The sequence below is a fragment of the Bos javanicus genome, chromosome 29 (assembly GCF_032452875.1).
Source record: "Bos javanicus breed banteng chromosome 29, ARS-OSU_banteng_1.0, whole genome shotgun sequence".
Lineage (NCBI taxonomy): Eukaryota > Metazoa > Chordata > Mammalia > Artiodactyla > Bovidae > Bos > Bos javanicus.
This window is the reverse complement of record NC_083896.1, coordinates 29,163,634-29,185,750: the sequence shown is the minus strand read 5'-3', so window position 1 is coordinate 29,185,750 and position 22,117 is coordinate 29,163,634. Positions and strand designations below refer to the sequence as shown.

General features: G+C 47.9%; 1 protein-coding gene across 6 annotated transcripts in view; it reads right to left on the bottom strand.

Annotated features, from left to right (window-relative positions):
* Positions 1 to 22,117, bottom strand: part of PKNOX2 (PBX/knotted 1 homeobox 2) — a 298,567-nt gene that overhangs the window by 104,271 nt on the left and 172,179 nt on the right. For 4 of the 6 annotated variants that reach the window (XM_061406325.1, XM_061406327.1, XM_061406324.1 and 1 more), the window contains one exon: positions 184 to 288. The exons of 1 other annotated variant lie outside the window; for it this stretch is intronic. The gene's annotated coding sequence lies outside the window, so the exon portion shown is untranslated. Of the gene's footprint in view, positions 1 to 117; positions 137 to 183; positions 289 to 22,117 lie in introns of those variants that run through there. One more of the 6 variants, XM_061406326.1, reaches the window with a different exon arrangement.

Below are 22,117 nucleotides of genomic sequence, written 5' to 3'. Positions count from 1 at the left end.
CATCCATGGGATTCTCCAAGCAAGAATACTGGAGTGGGCTGCCATTCCCTTCTCCAGGGGATCTTCCCAACCCAGGGATTAAACCTGGGTGTCCTGCACTGCAGTCGGATTCTTTACCATCTGAGTCTTCAGGGAAGCCTGGAGGGTTTAACCACGTGTTGAAGGATGGAGAACGTTTCTTACTGTTCGGTGATCCCGGCGGCCTCTAGGATGGCCCTCAGGGCACTCAGTCCTCTCCTCACTTCCAGCTGGGCCAGCAATCCTTCCTGTTGACCAGAACCAGCGCACCTGTGAGAAAGGGCAGAGCAGCACTCAGAAGGGAAGGCTAGAGGTGCAGGGATAAAGGGGGACCCCACTCTGCTCTCCCTCCTCCCAGACTGGTGGTGAAGGATACACTCTGTGTGCTCTGCAGACCTCCTACTACACGATCATTCAAGCCCCTCTCCTCGTTGGGTGTTCAGACCCACCGAGCCGTGTTAGAGCCCAGCCCTTCTCTCGGCAGGAAATGGCCTGTGGTTGCCCATCTGGTCTCCTGGAACCAGACAGCCCCCTCTGCCCCAAGTGTGGTCAGGTCACTGAGTGATTTGTGAAGCCTGGGGAAGCACAGCCGGTTTCTTGCTTTAAACTGTAGGGAACTCAGAGAAAGAGTGGCACTTGCCACCTGCTCAGATGTGTGCAGGAGTTTCAGACGCTTTCCCAGCAGACAGGCTTCATCTGGGGGTCTGAACACTGGTGGGTGGGAGGAGGGCACTGGTCGGCAGCAGGAAGGAAGAGTCTGGAGGGCAAAGGACCCAAAGCAGTGAAGAACAGCCTTGACCTAAAGGGGGCTTCAGCTGCATGACTTATTTATTTATTATTAGATTTGTTGGTGTTCAGTCACTCAGTAGTGTCCAGCTCTTTGCGACCCCATGGACGGCAGCATGCCAGACTTCCCTGTCCTTCACCATTTCCCAGAGTTTGCTCAAACTCATGTCCGTTGAGTCGGTGATGCCATCCAACCATCTCATCCTGTGCTTCCCCCTTCTCCTCCTGCCCTCAATCTTCCCCAGCATCAGTCTTTTCCATGTGACCCTATGGACTGTAGCCCACCAGGCTTCTCTGTCCATGGAATTCTCTAGGCAAGGATATGGGAGTGGGTTGCCATGCACTCCTCCAGGGGATCCTCCTGACCCAGGGTCTCCTGCATTGTGGAAGGACTCTTTACCATCTGAGCCACCAGGGAAGACCATAATTAGATTCAGTTCAGTTCAGTCGCTCAGTCATGTCCGACTCTTTGTGACCCCATGGACTGCAGCACGCCAGGCCTCCCTGTCTATCGCCTGTCCAACTCCTGGAGCTTGCTCAAACTCATGTCCATTAAGTCAGTGATGCCATCCAATCATCCCATCCTCTGTTGTCCCCTTCTCCCCCTGCCCTCAATCTTTCCCAGCATCAGGGTCTTTTCCAATGAGTCAGTTATTTGCATCAGGTGGCCAAAGTATTGAAGCTTCGGCTTCAGCATCTGTCCTTTCAATGAATATTCAGGACTGATTCCCTTTAGGATTGACTGGTTGGATCTCCTTGCAGTCCAAGGGGCTCTCAAGAGTCTTCTCCAACACCACAGTTCAAAAGCATCAATTATTCGGCACTCAGCTTTCTTTATGGTCCAAGTCTCACATCCATATGTGACTACTAGAGAAACCATAGCTTTGACTAGATGGACCTTTGTCAGCAAAGTAATGTCTCTGCTTTTTAATGTGCTGTCTAGGTTGGTCATAGTTTTTCTTCCAAGGAGCAAGGGTCTTTTGATTTCATGGCTGCAGTCACCATCTGTGGTGATTTTGGAGCCCAAGAAAATAAAGTCTGTCACTGTTTCCCCATCTATTTCCCATGAAATGATGGGACCAGATGCCATGATCTTAGTTTTTTTGAATGCTGAGTTTTAAGCCAGCTTTTTCACTCTCCTTTTTAACTTTCATCAAGAGGCTCTTCAGTTCCTCTTCACTTTCTGCCATAAGGGTGGTATCATCTGCATATCTGAGGTTATTGATATTTCTCTCGGCAGTCTTGATTCCAGCTTGTGTTTCATCCAGCCTGGCATTTCGCATGATGTACCCTGCATATAAGTTAAATAAGCAGGGTGACAATATACAGCCTTGACATACTCCTTTCCCAATTTGGAACCAGTCTCTTGTTCTATGTCTGGTTCTAACTGTGGTTTTTTGACCTACATACATATTTCTCAGGAGGCAAGTAAAATGGTCTGGTATTCCCATCTCTTTAAGAATTTTCCAGTTTGTTGTGATTCACTCAGTCAAAGACTTTGGCATAGTCAATAAAGCAGAAGTAAATATCTGTCTGGAACTCTGTTGCTTTTTCTGTGATCCAATGGATGTTGGCAAACTGATCTCTGTTTCCTCTGCCTTTTCTAAATAATTAGATTAAAATGGATTTTGTTTCTCAACATTTGAAATGGACCAAAATGTTCAAAAATGAGTTTGGTGGTCAGCATTGGTATAAGGCTTGGCCTGACACTTCCCAAACACATCAATTTCTCCTTGTGGATCGAGTTTCTAATTTGACTCCAGTTGAGGCTGCGCTTGGGGCAAGGATGACAGGGGGTCGTGGGATGGGGGTGTTTAGGAGGGGGGCTGCTATACCTGAGCTTTGTTTTCAGGGCAGCCTCAGGGACCACCTCCAGCCAAGAGCCCCAACCCTGCAACCAGAGGTAAGTGTGTCTTTAACATTGATAATTCCTTCCTAGTTAACACCATCTTAGTCTCCCTGTAAAAACACATTTGCACCTTAGTAAAGAATGTAATTAACTAGTGACATGACAACAGGAGGAGCTAAACAGCGGCTGGGCTTGGAGCTGCCCTGGGAACTGGGAATTCAGACATTTGCCTGAACAAGACTTGCCTACTTCCTTCCTGGGAGTTGTGCGTGCGTGTGTGTGTGTGTGTTTGGCCTACATGCACTGCTGGGAGGTGAGGATGGCAGAAGCGCAGCATCCTGGATCCTGAAGGGTGCATGAATTCCCAGCTGCAGGCCCGAGGAAGCAGGGGAGCTGGGAGATGGGATGAGCTGAGAAGAACTCCAAGAACAGGCAGGGTGGTTAATGAATTTCCATGAGCACAATCTGGGTTGAAACAACCCCCTTCACCACCCTGGACTCAGATTTCTCCAGAAAAGAGATGGCGGATATGAGACATTCTAAGTGGCAGGAGGCTCAGGCCCCTTGGTACTGCCCAGCGAGGATGCCATGAGCACCAAGGTACTCCTACTCCAGGCCACATCTCCTCCACTGGTCTTGACTGTGACTTCTGTGAGTGACTCCCAGTCCTCTGCCCCCAACTTCAGAGAACAAAACTGGGGGACAAGCCCACGTCTTCCCTCCTTAAGCCCCACCTCATGTCCTCCTTCTCTCACTTCCCCACTTCCCATCCCTTTCCAGTCCAGGCGGAAGATGGTCTCCAGCCTTTCTGTTAGGGAAAGAACACTGATTGAAACCACCCACCCTGGCCAGACACCATAGTAACCATTTGCATGAGTTGTTTTATGACAGGAGGTCCTGGAAAGGAACACAGAACTAATAAGCCTCCACCAACTGGAAGAGTTCAGGAAAGGTCAAAATGAGACACCACATGTCTGACCACCTCCCAGAATCCTCTCTGTCATTCATCCTCCCAGAATCCTCTCTGGCATTCATCTTGGCTGAACAAGGTATGTACCACCAGGAAGGATTCTTGACTTAGAATGATTGGCTAAAGACAACCCAGGAATTAACCCCACCACCATAAAACCCCAAACTGCAAGCCATGTGACAGAGCTGTTCTCCTGGGTTGCCTTACCCTCCTGCTCTCTGCCCGGGTGCCCTTTCCCAATAACACCTCTTGCTTTGACAGCACACGTGTCTCCTCAGACAATTCATCTCCAAGTGTTAGACAAGAGCCCAGTTTCGGGACCCGGAAGGGGTCCCCCTTCCTGCAGCATTTCCACTCTCAGGGACATTCCTAGAAAGGGCCCTCCTTCCTGGTCACGCGGGCCAAGTCCCTCCAACTTGTGAGCCACCTCCAGGCTTCCCAGGCAGCCAGCTGCATCCTGCATCTATCCAGACCCACGCCCGGGATGGGTGCACAGCTGTGTCACCTCCCACTCCAGAATCCTCAGTGACTCCCTCTTCACAGGCACCTACAGGTGTTCAGTCTCACGGCAAACCACTCTGCCTTCTGGGCTCAGCTTCCACCCTTTACCTGCAGACTGCCTACCCTCCATCCACTCACAACACCTTCCATTCCCCAAGCTGCCCCACAACCTCCTGCTGTTCTCAGTGCCCCAGTTCTACATTTCTACCTGAAAAGACCCTCACGATTCTTCAGTGTTCAGCGTGGACATTCTGGCTTTTTCCTCTACAGCTGGCCGCCATTGTATCTCCCTCTGAGTTTCCTAGGAACACGCTGCTTGTCATCTTCTGAAAGCTCTCGCCACATTTCGTATTATGGTCTAGTTATTTTACACGTCTTTCATCTCTTTCCAAACTGGAGACTCCTCATAGGCAGAGACCCTGTCTTACATCCACGTAATTGTTCAGTTTACAAAGTACTTTGGTATGTAATATCTTCTTTAACTCTTTAAACAATCTTTAGAGGGCAATATTTCAATATAATGGCTTCCCAGGTTGGGCAGTGGTAAAGAATCCACCTGCCAATGCAGGAACTCACACTGGATCCCTTGGTTGGGAAGATCCCCTGGAAAAAGAAATGTTAACCCACTCCAGTATTTCTTGCCTGGAAAATCCCATGGACAGATGAGCCTGGCGGGTTATAGTCCATGGGCTTGCAAAGAGTCAGACACAACTGAGCGACTGAGCATGCATTCATTTCAATACAGTAACAATTTTTATTACCTTTACAAACTAATATATGTTTATTGCACAAAATAAAGAAGACAGAGAATTTTTTTTTTTTTTTTTGGTGGTGTGTTGCAGCTTGTGGGATCTAGTTTCCGAGCCAGGGATTGTACCTGGCCTCTGGCAGTGAAAGTACTAACTCCTAACCTCTGGACCTCCAGGGAAATCCCAGAAATTTTAAAGTGAGTTGTGATCCTACCATACAAAAATAATCACAGTTAATATGAAGGGTAAAACCCTTCTTTCTTCAAAACAGCATCATACTATACATATTGTTTGTTCTGGAAGCAGTTGTTTATATTTAGCAGCATATCATAAATACCTTTGCATATGATCTTAATGACTATGTGGTGTTCCATTTACAGATGTACTACAATTATCCAACCAATTGTCTATTATTTCCAGATTTTGCTACTATAAACAAATAATTCCCATTCCTTTATTCTTTTAATCATGTAGACCATTTTTTAAAGCCTCCACTGAATTTTACAATATTGTTCCTGTTTTATGTTTTGTTTTTTTTTTGGCCAGCAAGTGTGTGGGATCTCAGCTTTGCGACCCAGGGATCGAACTCACAACCCCTATATTGGAAGGCAGTGTCTTAACCACTGAACCGCCAGGGAAGTCCCATAAAGCCCATTCTTAAAGCTGAGTTTTGCTCCAGACTTGATTATTGTCTTAGGAGAACTTTATAGATATGGAGTTGCCAGATCTAAATGCATATTCATTTGAAAGAATAATGACTTGCAGAAGGTCACACGTATTTACATCACATCTGCAATTTATGCGAAATACCTTTTTTTCTTTTGGGTAGTTGATCTCATCGTATCAAGTTGGATATCGAGGCTGAGGAAAGTCGAACATCAGACTTGCCTAAGAAGACAAGCCGGCACACAGCATGTCTTCTGGCTCCGGATATTTCGCTCTTCCAACCTCCCCACCTCTCTTTGTTCTTGTATTTCTTACCGGCACAGAGGGAAGCCTGCAGTGTAAATGCTACGGAAACACTGGGCTTCCTGAAGGACGAGGCAAGGTGATGTGTCCTAAGTAGTGGGGTGGGCCACTTCTGGAGGCTCAGCTCGTGTCAGCCTCCCCTGCCTCGTGTCCCAGGGGTCTGAGACCTATTTTGGCAGAGGACAGCTCTGGTCTTAGGTAGACTTTTAACTATTGCTTCCTCCCTTCTTCTGGGCAGATGCAAACTGCTTCAATGTAGACTCCATGTATTGAGAATCTACCATGTATTAGGGCCTGAGCGTGCAAAGATGAAGCACACACACACACCGAAGCTCCCCACATCTCAGAGGGCATAACTTGTCGCGCGTGGATGCTGCTGCTGCTGGCTGTTGGTCCCACTGCCCCTCCTCTGCCAAAGCCCTTATTGCCAGGGGCAGAGGACAAGGCCCGAGTCAGGGTTGCAGAAGGAGGCTGACCTGCCTGCCCAGTGTGTCCGGCAGCCCCTCCTTCTAATTGCAACCCTTTCTGGCCCTGAGGGGCCAGAGCTCCCTCTCTGCATCTCGCTGCAGTGCTTGCTTCTCTGTCTTTCTGCTCCAGCCTACCTCTGCCCCTGCCCTCACCCCTCACACAGCACAGAGGGAATCACACCAGTTTAGGGAAAAGACGCCAACCCTGCCCCACTGGGGGACTAATAAATACATAGCCGAGAGGGGAAGGACGGTCCCTGGTGATGCCCATGTGTCCTACGCAGGGCACCCCTTCGGGGCTACAATACACACAGATTTCCCCTTTCCCAGAACTGACGACTGCCTGGTTCCCCCCAGCCTGGAGAAAGCTTCAAGGCAGAAAGAGAGCCTGTCATCTTTTTCTGTCACTGCCATCTCTTCCTCTGAGCATAACAGGGCAACTCATAGGGCAGAAGGGCCCGAGGAAAGTGAAAGACAGTCTGGGCCAGAGGGCAAGGCCATCCTCCCCCACGCTCATGCCCACCTTGCCCGAGGAGGGTCCCGCGTGTGCCTTTTTAGATCTTTCCAGAGAAAACTCGTTCCCTTTGTTTTGTCACCATACGAAGTCCTTCTCCTCTAGAGGCTTGCAGGCAGTCTGTAATACCACTGCCCTGACCCTGGAGCTGGGCTTGGGTCCAATTAACAGGCAGCTGGATAGGCACGGAGGCGGACAGAGACAGAGAGACAGATGGGGAGACATGGGCCCCTGTGACCCAATGGCCCAGATGCTTAAGGGACAGGAGGAGCCAGGACCTTCAGCTTGAAGAAAAGGTCCCTCTGTCCCCACAAGATCCCCAAGGAAAGCAGTGGCTCTGCCCCTGATTTTTAGCTCTGGGCCCTGAGGCATTTAACCAGGGCGCCCTCTGACCTCTGATGGATGGCAGGCTTCCCTGGAGAACACCTTTGCCTGTTCAGCGGGTCTGATTTACACTTTTCAGATGAACAGGGCAGTGCTGAGGACTGAGCCTCTGGAATTCTGGCCAGACACCCAAACCAAAGGCCTGCCCCCTGTCCACTTTAGGGAGCTGCCCCACCCTGGTATCTGCCCCACGAGCAGAAGCACTGGAGTCTTTGTCCTCACTGGCCCAAGAGCCTGGAGAGAATCCATTCTGTCTGGAGACCCTCCAGGGCCTGTGTTTGCATAGTGCAGCCCTGTGATTTGCCTACTAGGACCCTTGGGCATTTCCCCAAAGATCCAGGTTCCTCTCACCTCCTGCTGGGGTGGCTGGTTCCAGCTCTGCCAGGAGCTTGCTCTGCAATGTGGCACAAAACCCTCCACCTCTGAATTCCGGTCCATCCCCATCATCGGCACTCTTCATCACTGCTGTCTGCATATAAGAGGTGGGACCTGACGCCGTGCCCCGTTCTCACACGACCCCATTCTCTGACTGCTCTTGAGCAGCTATCGAGTTCAAACATCCCAGCAAAAGACTCAGAGTTCACCAGAGCTGTGAGGACCATCTCAAAGAGACCGGATTCCAATCCTCTAGGAAGAGAGGGCCTCCTTGGAGGCTAAAATAGTTTACAGGCTTGTTTATACAGCTTCTCCCCGACTCAGAAGTCTGCAATGACTTGCCGAGGTCTATGAAGACAAAATTCAAATTTCATAGCCTCTTTTCTTATCTTTCATCATCAACCCCAACCTGTTTATCTTACTTAATCCCTTGGTTTTTCAAGCCTAAGCCTTTGCTCCAGCCATACCAGCCTGCCCTATCTCACAACTGAGCACACGCCGTGTCTAGGCCCTCTTCCCCTCTTTCTCAGCCCACTAGGACTGCCTGGAGGGCCTGGTGTCCCTCCTTCCTCTGCGATACCCAGGTCCTAGCCAACCCTCAAGTCTTACTTTTCTCTGAATTTCTGCAGCTGAGTGAAGTCAAATTCTTGCTCCTCCATCCTATGACTGGCCCTGAATCTTACTTTATTTTGGCCCTTATTTTGTGAACTGCTTTCCGTGTTTGTCTGAATCTCAATGGCATGCATCATAGATGTTTGAGGACAAGACTGGTGTCTTTGGGACTTGCCTGGTGGTCCAGTGGTTATGACTCTGAGCTCCAGGGCGCCCAGGTTCAGTCCCTGGACAGGGAACTAGATCTCACATGCTGCAACAAAGATTGAAGATCCTGAGTGCCACAACTAAGACCCGTGCAGTTAAATAAATAAATATTTTAAAAAAAAGAGAGAGAGAGACTCAAGTCTTCCATTTCGCTTATGTCTGCCATGTGTAACTAGGCTAGTGGTGTGCCTATGCAGATCATCAGCAGGATCATTCTTATCATAGGAAGGGCAACCACGACTGGAAAATGCTAAATCAGATCAGTGCTTAACCAGTTCAGCTAGACTTTGCCTGTTTAGTCATTGTTACTCATTGTCAAAGGCATCACAATTCTCTATGCCTCAGTGTGTCTCTGAATTGAAAGATTTGAAGAAAACAATGGGTTGTTACACATGCTCCTTACACATGCCTCTTAATAAGTTGGTGGGGGAGACAGTACAGTGGGAAAAACTGGATTCAAATCCTAGATCTCCCTTTTCCTAGTTGTATGTGGTATGCTCAGTCACTTCAGTTGTGTCCAACTCTTTGCAACCCCTTGGACCATAGCTTGCCAGGCTCCTCTGTCCATGGGATTTTCCCAGTAAGAATACTGGAATGGGTTGCTGTTTCCTCTTCCAGGGGATCTTCCTGACCCAGGGATCGAACTCACATCTCCTGCATTGCAGGCTGATTCTTTACCCCTGAGCCACTGGGGAAGCCCCTTTTCTAGCTCTGTGATCACCAAACTCAACAACAAGGTGTTTACTGGGACTGAACTGAGCAGTTTTACATCAGACATAAGATGTGCTCAGTGGATAATAAAGGACTCAGCGTTGACATAGACAAAGCCTGTGATAAATGGTGACTATCATTGTTATGACAATGACAGCATGGTGGTTTGTTTAGATCTTGTTTGGCAAAATCATACTCATCCTTTAAGATTCAACTCTGTGAAGTTATCGCTCAATGCTCCTCTACCCTCTACAAGGCAAGTCACTCCCTCCTTCCCGCTCCCCTGATAACTGGGACTGTTTCTCCTATAAGATAAAGCCCAAAGTTCTTAGCTATGAACTCCAGGCTGAATCTCATCAAATTATTATTATGTGTCACTAGAGGGGTCCCTCTCATTCAGCTCTGAGCTGAACAAGGACATCCTCACCTTTTATGTTTTCAGCTCTGGCCTAGCATCAGGATCAATGTGTGTTTGTTAAATGAGGGGATGAACAGATGAGCAGCAGGGCCAAGAGCAGTCAAGAGGCCCGGGCAGAATTTGCCCAGACCCAAAGGTGAGCCTGGTGATAGGAAATCCAGCGTGGAAAGCAAGTGTCCCTTTATTTGTTTTTTTTAATTTTTTTTTTTTTTGGATATGGACCATTTTTAAATTTTATTTTTAAATTTTAATTGGAGGATAGTTGCTTTACAATATTGTGTTGGTTTCTGCAATAGAAAACCATAATTGAAGGGGGCTTTCCTGGTGGCTCAGAATGTAAAGAATCTGCCTGCAATGCAAGAGACCATAATCGAAAAAGACATGTGTGCCTCAGTGTTCACTGCAGCACTATGTACAATAGCTAGGACATGGAAGCAACCTAGATGTCCATCGACAGATGAATGGATACAGACACTGTGGTACATATGTACAACGGAATATTACTCAGCTATAAAAAAGAAAGCATTTGAGTCAGTCCTAAGGAGGTGGATGAACCTAAAGCCTATGGTATGGAGTGAAGTTAAGTCAGAAATAAAAAGACAAATATTGCATATTAATGCATGTGTATGGAATCTGGAAAGATGGTGCTGATGCAGACCATTTTTAGTCTTCATAGAACTTGTTACAACATTGCTTCTGTTTCATGTTTTGGTTTTTTGGCCATGAGACATGTGGGATCTTGGTTTCCTAACCGAGGACTGAACCCACACCCCCTGCATTGGAAGGCAAAGTCTTAACCACTAGGCCACCAGGGAAGTCCCTAGCAATTGGCCCTTTAAACTCACCTAAGATCGGCCTCAAATTTAAAGAATTTGCTCAACTTTTCCAGCAGGATTAACCTTCTTGGGGAAAGCCAGCAGCTCCATCACAAGCCCTTTGACCTTCTCTGCAAACCCTTCCTATCTGCAGCCTCCTTTTCCTCAGCTGGGCTCCATCCTTCTCCTGCTGCTCCCCACCATTCCTCTCCCCAATGGTCAGACCTCCAGCCTTGAAGCCCCTGCTCCCTCAGCCCCCCAGGCTGTTGAATGACCCTGGGTTCTAGGACCGCCTTCCCAATCCAGAAATGGGAGAAGGTCAGTATGTCCTGACACAAGCTAATCATTGTCTTTTGCCCGCAGGCAAAGCAAGCTGCACTTTCCTCCTCTCCATCACCTCTGCCACACCTGGCTCAGCAACAGCCTCCTAATCAGTTTCCCTGAGCCTACCCCCTCCTCCCCATTTGAATGCAGATTTCCAAAGAATAGCAAGGAGAGATAAGAAAGACTTACTCAGAGATAGATGCAAAGAAATAGAGGGAAACAATAGACCAGGAAAGACTAGAGATCTCTTCAAGAAAATTAGATGTACAAAGGGAATATTTCATGCAAAGATGGGCACAATAAAGGACAGAAACAGTATGGACCTAACAGAAGCAGAAGATATTAAGACAAGGTGGGAAGAATACACAGAAGAACTATGCAAAAAAGATCTTCATGACCCGGATAACCACGATGGTGTGATCACTCACCTAGAGCCAGACATCCTGGAATGTGAAATCAAGTGGGCCTTAAAAAGTATCACTATGAACAAAGCTAGTGGAGGTGATGGAATTCCAGTTAAACTATTTCAAATCCTAAATGATGATGCTGTAAAAGTGCTGCACTCAATATGTCAGCAAATTTGGAAAACTCAGCAGTGGCCACAGGACTGGAAAAGGTCCGTTTTCATTCCAATCCTAAAGATGGGCAATCCCAAAGAATGTTCAAACTACTGCACAATTGTACTCATCTCACACAGCAAAGTAATGCTCAAAATTCTCCAAACCAGGTTTCAACAGTATGTGAACCATGAGCTTCCAGATGCTCAAGCTGGAATTAGAAAAGGCAGAGGAACCAGAGATCAAATTGCCAACATCCGTTGGACCATTGAAAAAGCAAGAGAGTTCCAGAAAAACATTAACTTCTGCTTTATTGATTATGCCAAAGCCTTTGAGTGTGAAGATCACAACAAATTCTGGAAAATTCTTAAGAGATGGGAATATCAGACCACCTTACCTGCCTCCTGAGAAATCTGTATGCAGGTGAAGAAGGAATAGTTAGAACCGAACTTGGAACAATGGACTGGTTCCAAATTGGGAAAGGAGTACATCAAGGCTGTATATTGTCATCCTGCTTATTTAACTTATATGCAGAGTACATCATGTGAAATGCTGGATTGGATGAAGCACAAGCTGGAATCAAGATTGCCAGGAGAAATATCAATAACTTCAGATATGCAGATGACACCACCTTTATGGCAGAAAACAAAGAGGAACTAAAGCACCTCTTGATAAGTGAAAGAGAAGAGTGAAGAAGCTGGCTTAAAACTCAACATTCGAAAAATGAAGATCATGGGATCACTTCATCGCAAATAGGGAAACAATGGAAACAGTGACAGACTTTGTTTTCTTGGGCTCCCAAATCACGGCAGATAGTAACTGCAGCCATAAAATTAAAAGACACTTGCTCCTTGGAAGAAAAGCTATGACCAACCTAGACAGCATATTAAAAAACAGAGACATTACTTTGCCAACAAAGGTCCATCTAGTCAAAGCTATGGTTTTTCCAGTTCAGTTCAGTTCATTTCAGTCGCTCAGTCGTGTCTGACTCTTTGCGACCCCATGAATGGCAGCACGCCAGGCCTCCCTGTCCATCAACAACTCCCAGAGTTCACTCAAACTCACGTCCATTGAGTCGGTGATGCCATCCAGCCATCTCATCCTCTGTTGTCCCCTTTTCCTCCCGCCCCCAATCCCTCCCAGCATCAGAGTCTTTTCCAATGAGTCAACTCTTCGCATGAGGTGGCCAAAGTACGGGAGTTTCAGCTTTAGCATCATTCCTTCCAAAGAAATTCCAGGGCTGATCTCCTTCAGAATGGACTGGTTGGATCTCCTTGCAGTCCAAGGGACTCTCAAGAGTCTTCTCCAACACCACAGTTCAAAAGCATCAATTCTTTGGTGCTCAGCTTTCTTCACAGTCCAACCCTCACATCCATACATGACCACTGGGAAAACCATAGCCTTGACTAGATGGACCTTTATTGGCAAAGTAATGTCTCTACTTTTGAATATGCTATCTAGGTTGTTCATAACTTTCCTTCCAAGGAGTAAGCGTCTTTTAATTTCATGGCTGCAGTCACCACCTGCAGTGATTTTGGAACCCAGAAAAATAAAGTCTGATACTGTTTCCATGTTTTCCCATCTATTTCCCATGAAGTGATAGGACCAGATGCCATGATCTTCGTTTTCTGAATGTTGAGCCAACTTTTTCACTCTCCTCTTTCACTTTCATCAAGAGGCTTTTGAGTTCCTCTTCACTTTCTGCCCTAAGGGTGATGTCATCTGCATATCTGAGGTTATTGATATTTCTCCTGGCAATCTTGATTCCAGCCTGTGCTTCCTCCAGCCCAGCATTTCTCCTGATGTACTCTGCATATAAGTTAAATAAGCAGGGTGACAATATACAGCCTTGACATACTTCTTTTCCTATTTGGAACCAGTCTGTTGTTCCATGTCCAGTTCTAACTGTTGCTTCCTGACCTGCATATAGGTTTCTCAAGAGGCAGGTCAGGTGATCTGGTATTCCCATCTCTTTCAGAATTTTCCAGTAGTCATGTATGAAATGTGAAAGTTGGACTATAAAGAAAGCTGAGCGCCAAAGAATTGATGCTTTTTGAACTGTGGTGTTGGAAAAGACTCTTGAGAGTCTCCTGGACTGCATGGAGATCCAACCAGTCAATCCTAAAGGAAATCAGTCTTGAATATTCATTGTAAGGACCGATGCTGACGCTGAAATGCCAATACTTTGGCCACCTGATATGAAGAACTGACTCATTGGAAAAGACCCTGATGCTGGGAAAGATTGAAGGCAAGAAGAGAAGGGGCCGATAGAGGATAAGATGATTGGATGGCATCACCGACTTGATGGACATGAGTTTGAGCAATCTCCAGGAGTTGGTGATGGACAGGGAAGAAAGAAGTGCTGCAGTCCATGGGATCGCAGAGTTGGATACGACTAAGTGACTGAACTGAACTGAACTGACTCCCTCCTCCACTTGACTGCCACAGGATATTTCTAGCAGCTAAGAGCACCCTGTGCACAATTCTCTTAGCACTTATCCTGCAAAATTGTGGTTCTCTCTTTGCCTACCCCACTAGATCATATCATCCTAAACTGAAAGTGTTTAGAGCCTAATGTGTGTTTTGTTCATATTAAGTGTTCAATAAGTTTTGGAGGAATAAAGGAGTAAATAAATATATCTATTTAGCAGAGGGGCTTTCCCAGGTATTGCAGTGGTAAAGAACCCAGCTGACCATGCAGGAGATGCAAAACCCTCGAGTTCAATTCCTGGGTCAAGAAGATCCCCTGGAGTAGGAAATGGCAACCCACTCCAGTATTCTTGCCCAGGAAATCCCATGGACAGAGGAGCCAGGTGGGCCACAGGAGTCCATTCGGTCACAGAGTCGGACAAGACTGAGCACACACACACACACACACATATTCAGCAGAGGATATGTAGAATGTATGGCACACAACATGCTATGTCCTTTACAAAGAACTATATCTCCCGGTTTATTACTCAATCCTTGCAACAGCCCTGTAAAGGAGGTAGTATTAGTCCCTATTTTTGAAAGAGGGAACTGAGGCTAGAACAGTGACTCGAATAGTCACAAAGCTGGTTAAGGGGCGAAGGGAAAGGGCAGAGTCTAAGGCTGGCCTCCTTTGCCTCCCTAGCCCCCTGCCCACCTGTCCCCTTCCCTGCCCACCTAGGGAGAGGATGCACAGAGGCTGAGCTGCTGCTGCTGCTCTGCCTCACTTGGGAAATAAACAAGAAGAATTCTTCTTCTCATCATTTGGTGAGTCGGTGACATTTCGTTTGACAAAGAATCTAGGAAAAGCCTCTCCTGGGACCAGTTTTGGGACTAGGCTGTGATAATATTGCTTTATTGAAAAAGGATGCTAGGAACTGAGCTCCGGATGGCCTTTTACTTGGAATAATTTATGCAGGAAATGAGAAATAATTTTTTTAAAAAGAAACACACATTGATCTACACATGGTCACACAGATAGAAGTGATGGCAACACACACACACACATGAATAATCCCAGAGACACAGACATGCAAAGGCATAAATTCCAGTTCTCCATCAAGATTGTGGCCACACACCCTGTAAAATACCAAAAGATTGCAAGTGTGGTCAATTCAGAGCCCTGTGGACACACCCACTTGCAAAACTGTCTGATGGCTGTGACTTCCCCTCCATGCCTTCCAGGGGAAATTGTGATTTTCCCCACACATGTAAATTTCAGTCATTAAGGGATGCACAGGAAGCTTGACATTGAAGAAACTAATCTCTCCGTGCCTCCGTGCCCTTCGCACTGCCCTGTTCCCTCCTGTGATGATCACACAGCGTCTGGAGAGGCTGCCTATCAGATGACCTGCGCCCCAGGCACCAAGTCCCCACTCTGGATTCACACTGCCTGCGTCTCCAAGGCTTCGGTCATAACCAGTGCCTGGAGGACCACAAAGGAACCAGGAAAAGGCTGAGAAATGAAACGTCTGTAAAATTCTCGTTCGGATACCTCTCAGAAATGAGTCTCAGATACAGAAGGGATGGGAAAGGAGTTTTATCTGAACTATCTCCCTCCCTAGACTGCTTGGGAAGGGCTGGGATTTGAAAGGAAAGCTGAAAGTCAAGAATTCTCCTCCAGCCATGGTGCTTTTGACCTGGGCTGAGAGCAGCACCCAGGATCCCTATTCTTGTGGAATCAGCAACTGAGGAACTCAGAGAGGCCAGGAACTGCACCAGAAGTCAGGACACTTGGGTTGTATCCATCACCCTCCTGGTTGAGCTCGGGATGTGACCCTGGGTACATCACCGTCTGGTCTCAGTTTCTCCATCTATAAAGTAAGAAGTTTAGGACTGCGAGTTCCCTGGTAATCCAGTGGTTAAGAATCTGCCTGCCAATGCAGGGGACATGGGTTCGATCCCTGGTCTGTGAAGATTCCGTATGCAGTGGGGCATCTAAGCCTGTGTGCCACAACTACTGAAACCTGCGTGCCCTAGAGCCCATGGTCTGCAACAACGAGGGGCCCAAGCACCACACCTAGAGAGCAGCCCCTGCTCGCCACAGCTGGAGAAAGCCCAAGCACAGCAATGAAGACCCAGCACAGCCAAAAGTAAGGCAGAAAGACAGGACCGGATGATCACTTCTGCTGCGGTCTCATCGGGTGAATCGTGGCTCTGCTTCCTGCATGCGTGCTCTGTCGTGTCCAGCTCTTTTCAATCCCATGGACTACCACCCGCCAGGCTCCTCTGTCCGTGGGGTTTCCAAGAATACTGGCGTGCGTTGCCATTTGCTACTCCAGGGCATCTTGCCCACCCAGGGATTGAACCCAAGTGTCTTGCATCTCCTGCACTGCCAGGTGGACTCTACCACTGTGCCACCTGGGAAGCTTGGCCAGCTGCTAATGAGACCTCGAACACCTCTATGTACCCACGATGATTATATATCCCAAAGCATGTCCAGCTAGCTTTTAACATTTTGCTTGATAAAAGATGCTTACTCCTTGGAAGGAAAGTTATGACCAACCTAGACAGCATATTAAAAAGCAGAGACATTACTTTGCCAACAAAGGTTCATCTAGTCAAGGCTATGGTTTTTCCAGTGGTCATGTATGGATGTGAGAGTTGGACTGTGAAGAAAGCTGAGCGCCAAAGAATTGATGCTTTTGAACTGTGGTGTTGGAGAAGACTCTTGAGCGTCCCTTGGACTGCAAGGAGATCCAAACAGTCCATTCTAAAGGAGATCAGCCCTGGGATTTCTTTGGAAGGAATGATGCTAAAGCTGAAACTCCAGTACTTTGGCCACCTCATGCGAAGAGTTGACTCATTGGAAAAGACTCTGATGCTGGGAGGGGTTGCGGGAAGGAGGAAAAGGGGACGACAGAGGAGGAGATGGCTGGATGGCATCACTGACTCAATGGACGTGAGTTTGAGTGAATTCTGGGAGTTGGTGATGGACAGGGAGGCCTGGCGTGCTGCGATTCATGGGGTAGCAAAGAGTTGGACACGACTGAGCGACTGAACTGAACTGAGACAGTGACTTTGTGAAATTGGTAGTACTGGAATCAATACACCCATTCTACAGATGGAATAATCAAAACTGAGACTTGGAGGATCTTGGCCAAGGTCACAAAAAGAAATCAGTATTCATTCAACTCACAAGAAGTTTAAATATTCCCTTGGACATCACTCTCTATTAAAAAGGAAAAAAATGTACAACATACCTTGGAAACCCTGAAATTTGCTCTGGAAAATATTTGTTTCTTTTGGCCAGCTTGGACTTGTTAAGTAAAAACTGTGATTTCAAAGCTTCTGCTGCCTTTTTGTACAGCTTAGGGTAGAGGCCCAGGGCAGATGTTCTTTCATTTAGGAAAAAGGTTTAAGGTCTTCTGGCTGTTAAAGGGGAAGCCAGGCCTACTCCAGGAGAGGAAAGAGGAAAACAAAAGGGAACTCAATTGTTATTCACTCATTCAACAAATATTTATTGAGTGTCTGCTATGTGCCAGGAACTGTTCACAACTGTTAACAAAACAGATACAAATCTCAGCATTCGTGGGGTTTACTTTCTGGTCTGGTCGAGATGGGAGTGGTGGACACGTGATAACAAGGCAGTAAATAAAATACACAGGGCCGGATAACAAGGGCAAAGGAGAAAAGATAAATGAAAGGGAGTATGGGGAATTGAAAGTTCCCCACTCACTTCCGGCGAATCTAGGCCAGAGCCTTATAAACATAGAGGAGCATAAAACTCAGAGCAGAAGGGAGGAGTAAGAAGGTGCTGGTTGGGAGAACAGGTGAAAAGGTGGCAAGCCAGGCTGTGAAGGAGAAAATGGACAGTGAGGAGGAATTTCTTCTGTGAGGATTCAGTTCAGTTCAGTTCAGTCGCTCAGTCGTGATTAGGAGAGGGATTTAAAGACCTGGTTATCTCCTATATCAAGTTTAACTTGTTCTGCCCCCTGCCCTAGAGCATACCCCCTCCTCTAGCATCTCCTGGGGCTGGGACCACTGGTACCTGCCTTGGCCACAAAGTTTAAGGGTGCTCCACAAAATGTAATGGGGATGAAATCAGGACCTGTAAGTGTGCTTAGACACATTTGAATTTAACTCAAAAGGAAGAATCAGTAATACTGATTCTGCCAGTGTTGAAAATGTTGATGCTTTGTTTATCATACATTTTTGTCATTAATTTGGAGGTCTAAAAATATTGCATTAAAATATGATTTCTCTTGATTGCTGAGTTTGGGGGCACCCCCTTAAAGTTATGGGTTTCCCAGGTAGCTCAGTGGTAAAGAATCTGCTTGCCAGTGCAAGAGACTCGGGTTTGATCCCTGGGTTGGGAAAATCCCCTGGAGAAGGAAATGGTGACCCACTCCAGTATTCTTGCCTGGAGAATCCCATGGGCAGAGGAGCCTGGCGGGCTGCAAAGGTCCATGGGGTCATAAAAGAGTTGGACACGATTTAACAACTAAACAACAACAACTTAAAGTTATGCCTGGGGTTAGACCCTGGCTGCAGAGCTGAAAGGGGGTGCAGTTAGCCATCTGCCACCTGGGGTGAGTGAGCTTGGCACCAGTAAAAATGTACCCAGGCAGCAGCTTTGTTACAGGAAAGAAAGAGAAGGGGCCCTGCCCACAGTGGAGAGAGCTGTGCTGGGGGGCCGAGGAGGCCGCATGCCTAGGACCCCAGGACTGAGGGAGGAAGCAGAGCAGGGCTTTCTGCTTGACGAGACCCTGAAGCAAAACAAGATCAGGAGAACCTAATGCCCCTTCTCTCTGGGACTCCACAGAAGCTGTGCCTTCCTCAGTGTGGGAGGACATCTCCAGTTGTTCTGTGGGGATGTTCACAGGAAGAGTGGGCTTGGGGGACACGCGGGTGGTTTGTTCTGTGGGGATGTTCACCGGAATGGTGGGGCTTCGGGGACACATGGGGGACACATTGCTAACTGCACCCCCTTTCAGCTCTGCAGCCAGGAGTCCTCCATAATAATTAAACCATGAAAGCACCAGAGTCCATCCCTCGGGAGTGCTGGGGATGGAGTGGGGGCAGTCCCGGGGTACCCCCATGGTCATGAGACCCTGACCAGCCATCCTGCATAACCGGAAGGTGAGGGGAGGGTGGTCTCCAATTGTCTTGGCTCCTCGGGAAAGGAGGGGGTGGCATCTTGTCACAGGGTCTGCCCACAAGAGTGTGAGCCCCCTGAGGACAGGGAGTGGGCAGGGTGTGTGTCAGAACAAAACGGAAGGTTCTACAGAGGACACAGTCCAGGAGCACATCCACAGACCTGCCTCCAGGGGGCTGTTGGGTGGGCCCAGCCAGTCTGCTTTCCTCACTGCTCCCTGCTTCTCTCCAGTGCGCTCCAAACCCTAGGGCCTTTGATGAGTCACTCCTGTGTTCACAAAACACTTTTATTATTGACATAAATAAGTCAGCTATTTGAGACCTCTCAAGTCCTGCGGAACTTTCCAGGCATATGTCTCATAACTCTCCTTCATAACCTCTAGATCGGGGCTGGCAAACTACACCCAGGCCAAATCCTGAGGCTGCCTGTTTTTTGTAAATAAAGTTTTATTGGCACACGGCCCTACTGTTCCTTTACTCTGGCCTAGGTCTACTTTCCACACCAGTGGCAGTTGAGCAGCTGCAACACTGAAACCTGAAATATTTAAACATAAAACCTGAAATATTTACTGTCTGAAACGTTCCATAAAATGTTTGCTGAGCTGGTCTAGGCTGCAGGTAAGCTGTGCTCATCTCCTCACAGCCTCTGCGAGGCCTGTGCTGGTCCTGCTTTCCAGGATGAAGATGCTACATTTCCCTGCTCTAGCCACTGGAATACGGCTGATTCTTCAAGGGCTCAGGTGAAACATTATTCATCATGTGATGTCTCCTGGATTCCTGCAAAGAGTAGCTCACTCTTCTGTACAGCCTTGATCCATTGTTAGGGTGACCATGAACAAGGTACCACCAAAGCTGAACAATTTTGACAGGGGAGGAGAGCACGATTAATAATTACACAGACACTACAGGCTTCAAGGCTTCCCTGGTGGCTCAGATGGTAAGGAATCAGCCTGCAATGCAGGAAACCCAGGTTCGATCCCTGGGTTGGGAAGATCCCCTGAGGAAGGGAATGGTAACCCACTCCAGTATTCTTGCCTGGAGAATTCCAAGGACAGAGGAGCCCGGCAGGCTACAGTTCATGGGGTCACGAAGAGTCGGCTGATACTGCAAGGCTTCAGCTGAAACAGTCCCAGGCAAACTGGGCTGTCCAGCGGTCCTACACTTGATGCTTGATTCATTCTGCCTCCTTTGGGTCAATCGTTTATATACCTGGCTTCTCCAATAGGCAGGCTGCTCCAGGGCAAGGAAACTGTGGGGGTTTTGGCCCTCAGAGCATCCTTATCTATAGGCTAAGATCAATGAATGTCCATTGAAATGAAAGAGAAAGAGCTCCATTCTAAACAAGAGCAGTTTCTGTAGGAGCAGCGGCTGGAAAAACAGAGACAGAGGAGCCATTAGCCGGAACGGGGAAGAGGCACTTGCAGTCCATGGAGGTGGCAGGCTTGTGTCTGCGTCATTGTACCTGCATACCCAGCACAAGACTTCCCTGGTGGTCCAGTGGCTAAGACTCCACACTCCCAGGCAAGGGAGCCTGGGTTCAATCCCTGGTGAGGGAACTAGATCTCATGTGCCACAACTAAGACCTGGCACAGCCAAAATAAATAAATAAATTTATATGTTTATTTTTTTAAAGAGCCAGGATAGTGCCTTATCCTCCGGAAGTCCCGCCTCTGCTTCCCTGCTTCTCTGCAGCACCCACCCTGTCCCTTCCTGCTCTCCCCGTCCATCCACTCAGCTGCTGCCCCTCCTGGCACCTCCCAGGGAGGTGGTCACAACTACATAAGTCTCTGCAGAGTTAGAAAAAGGGGCATGCCACTTCAAGGGTGAGAGTTTATTTTTGCAAATTCCGAGCTGGGTGATCAGAATTTAGGTATATATACATCTCCCTTCATAAAGTTCCAGCAACAGGGGACTTTCCTGGGGGTCCAATGGCTAAGATTCCAAGCTCCCAATGCAGGGGCCCCGGGTTCAATCCCTGGTCAGGGAACTAGATCCCACAGGCCACAGCTAAGAGTTCACATGCCGCAGCTAACGATCCCACATGCTGCAGTGCAGACTGAAGATTCCAAGTGCCGCAGCTAAGAACTGGTGCAGCCAGATAAATAAATATTAAAAGAAAAAAAAGCTCCAGCACATTCTACAGACTTCAGCTCACCAAAGTGGGAGCTAGGAAACAAACGGCTAGGGACTAAGATGACCCACTGAATACATAGATGCTCGCCATCTGTTCTCTGCTGAACAGCTGGGAGACCTCTTTGAAGTGAAAATTCCATTCTAAGCCCTCGCCTTCTTCTCGCTGGTTTCAGTAACTGGTTTCCCACTCTTCTTGAGATCAAGACCAAAATCCTTACCTTGGCTCAGAAGGCCAGGTGTGGTCTGGCCCTCCCACCTCTCCTCCTTCATCTAGTTGGCGCTTGGCCTTCCAGCCATTCAGGCCTCTGGTCCTCAAACAGGACATGCTTCTTCCCATCACAGGCCCTTTGCCCAGCCACCCCATTTCCTGCAAGATGCTCTTTCCTCATCCACCTGGCACTAGCAAGTCTGCTTCACCTTCACATCTCAGCTGGACCTGCTTCCTCCAGGGGAGCAACATCGACCTCTCAGACCAGGGAGGCCTCCTTTGTATATTGCATTTCAGGCTTCAGTACCACTTACTGCTGTTTATAATTACATACTCAACTGCAATGATGTGGGCAATGCCTGTTTTCTCCCCTAGGCTCCCTGTGGGCATGGATTCAGGTTTGCTCAGCTCACTTTGACTCCTAGCACACAGTGGCACTCACAGACATTGGTTAAATGATCATCCATGCCAACCCAAGCCAAAGATCAGGAAGGTGACCTCTGGCCACTGCTCATGTCGTAAATTAAAGTGGTTGGAAGTGAGAGCTGGGCATTAAAGTCCTCTCTCTTCTCATCCTCCACTTTCAGCTCTTACTCCTTCTCCTGAAAAAGCTGTCTTTAGGGACCTATAACACAGAGGACCACAAAATGGAGCTTACGTGGGGCTAGATGCTGACTTTGAGTTCACAGGTCAAGACTGGCAAGAGATGTGGACAGACCCTAACAGAGCAGACAGCCAGCCAGTAGCAGGAGGGCTGAGCCAGCACCAAGCAGGCGGATTGAGGGCCTCCCAGCAGGTCTTGTCTCCTCCACAGCATCTTGGGCTCAGAGAAGCCAGAGAAGCCCTTTGTACCGCTCAGGTTTCCTCTTTCCTCCCGCCCTTCCCCAGGATCTTTTGTGCCCGGGGGGTGGGGGGCGGAGGGTATATGTTCACCTCACTGCAGGGCAATCTCTCTGAGGGCAGGAACTGGGCCCTGAATGGCTT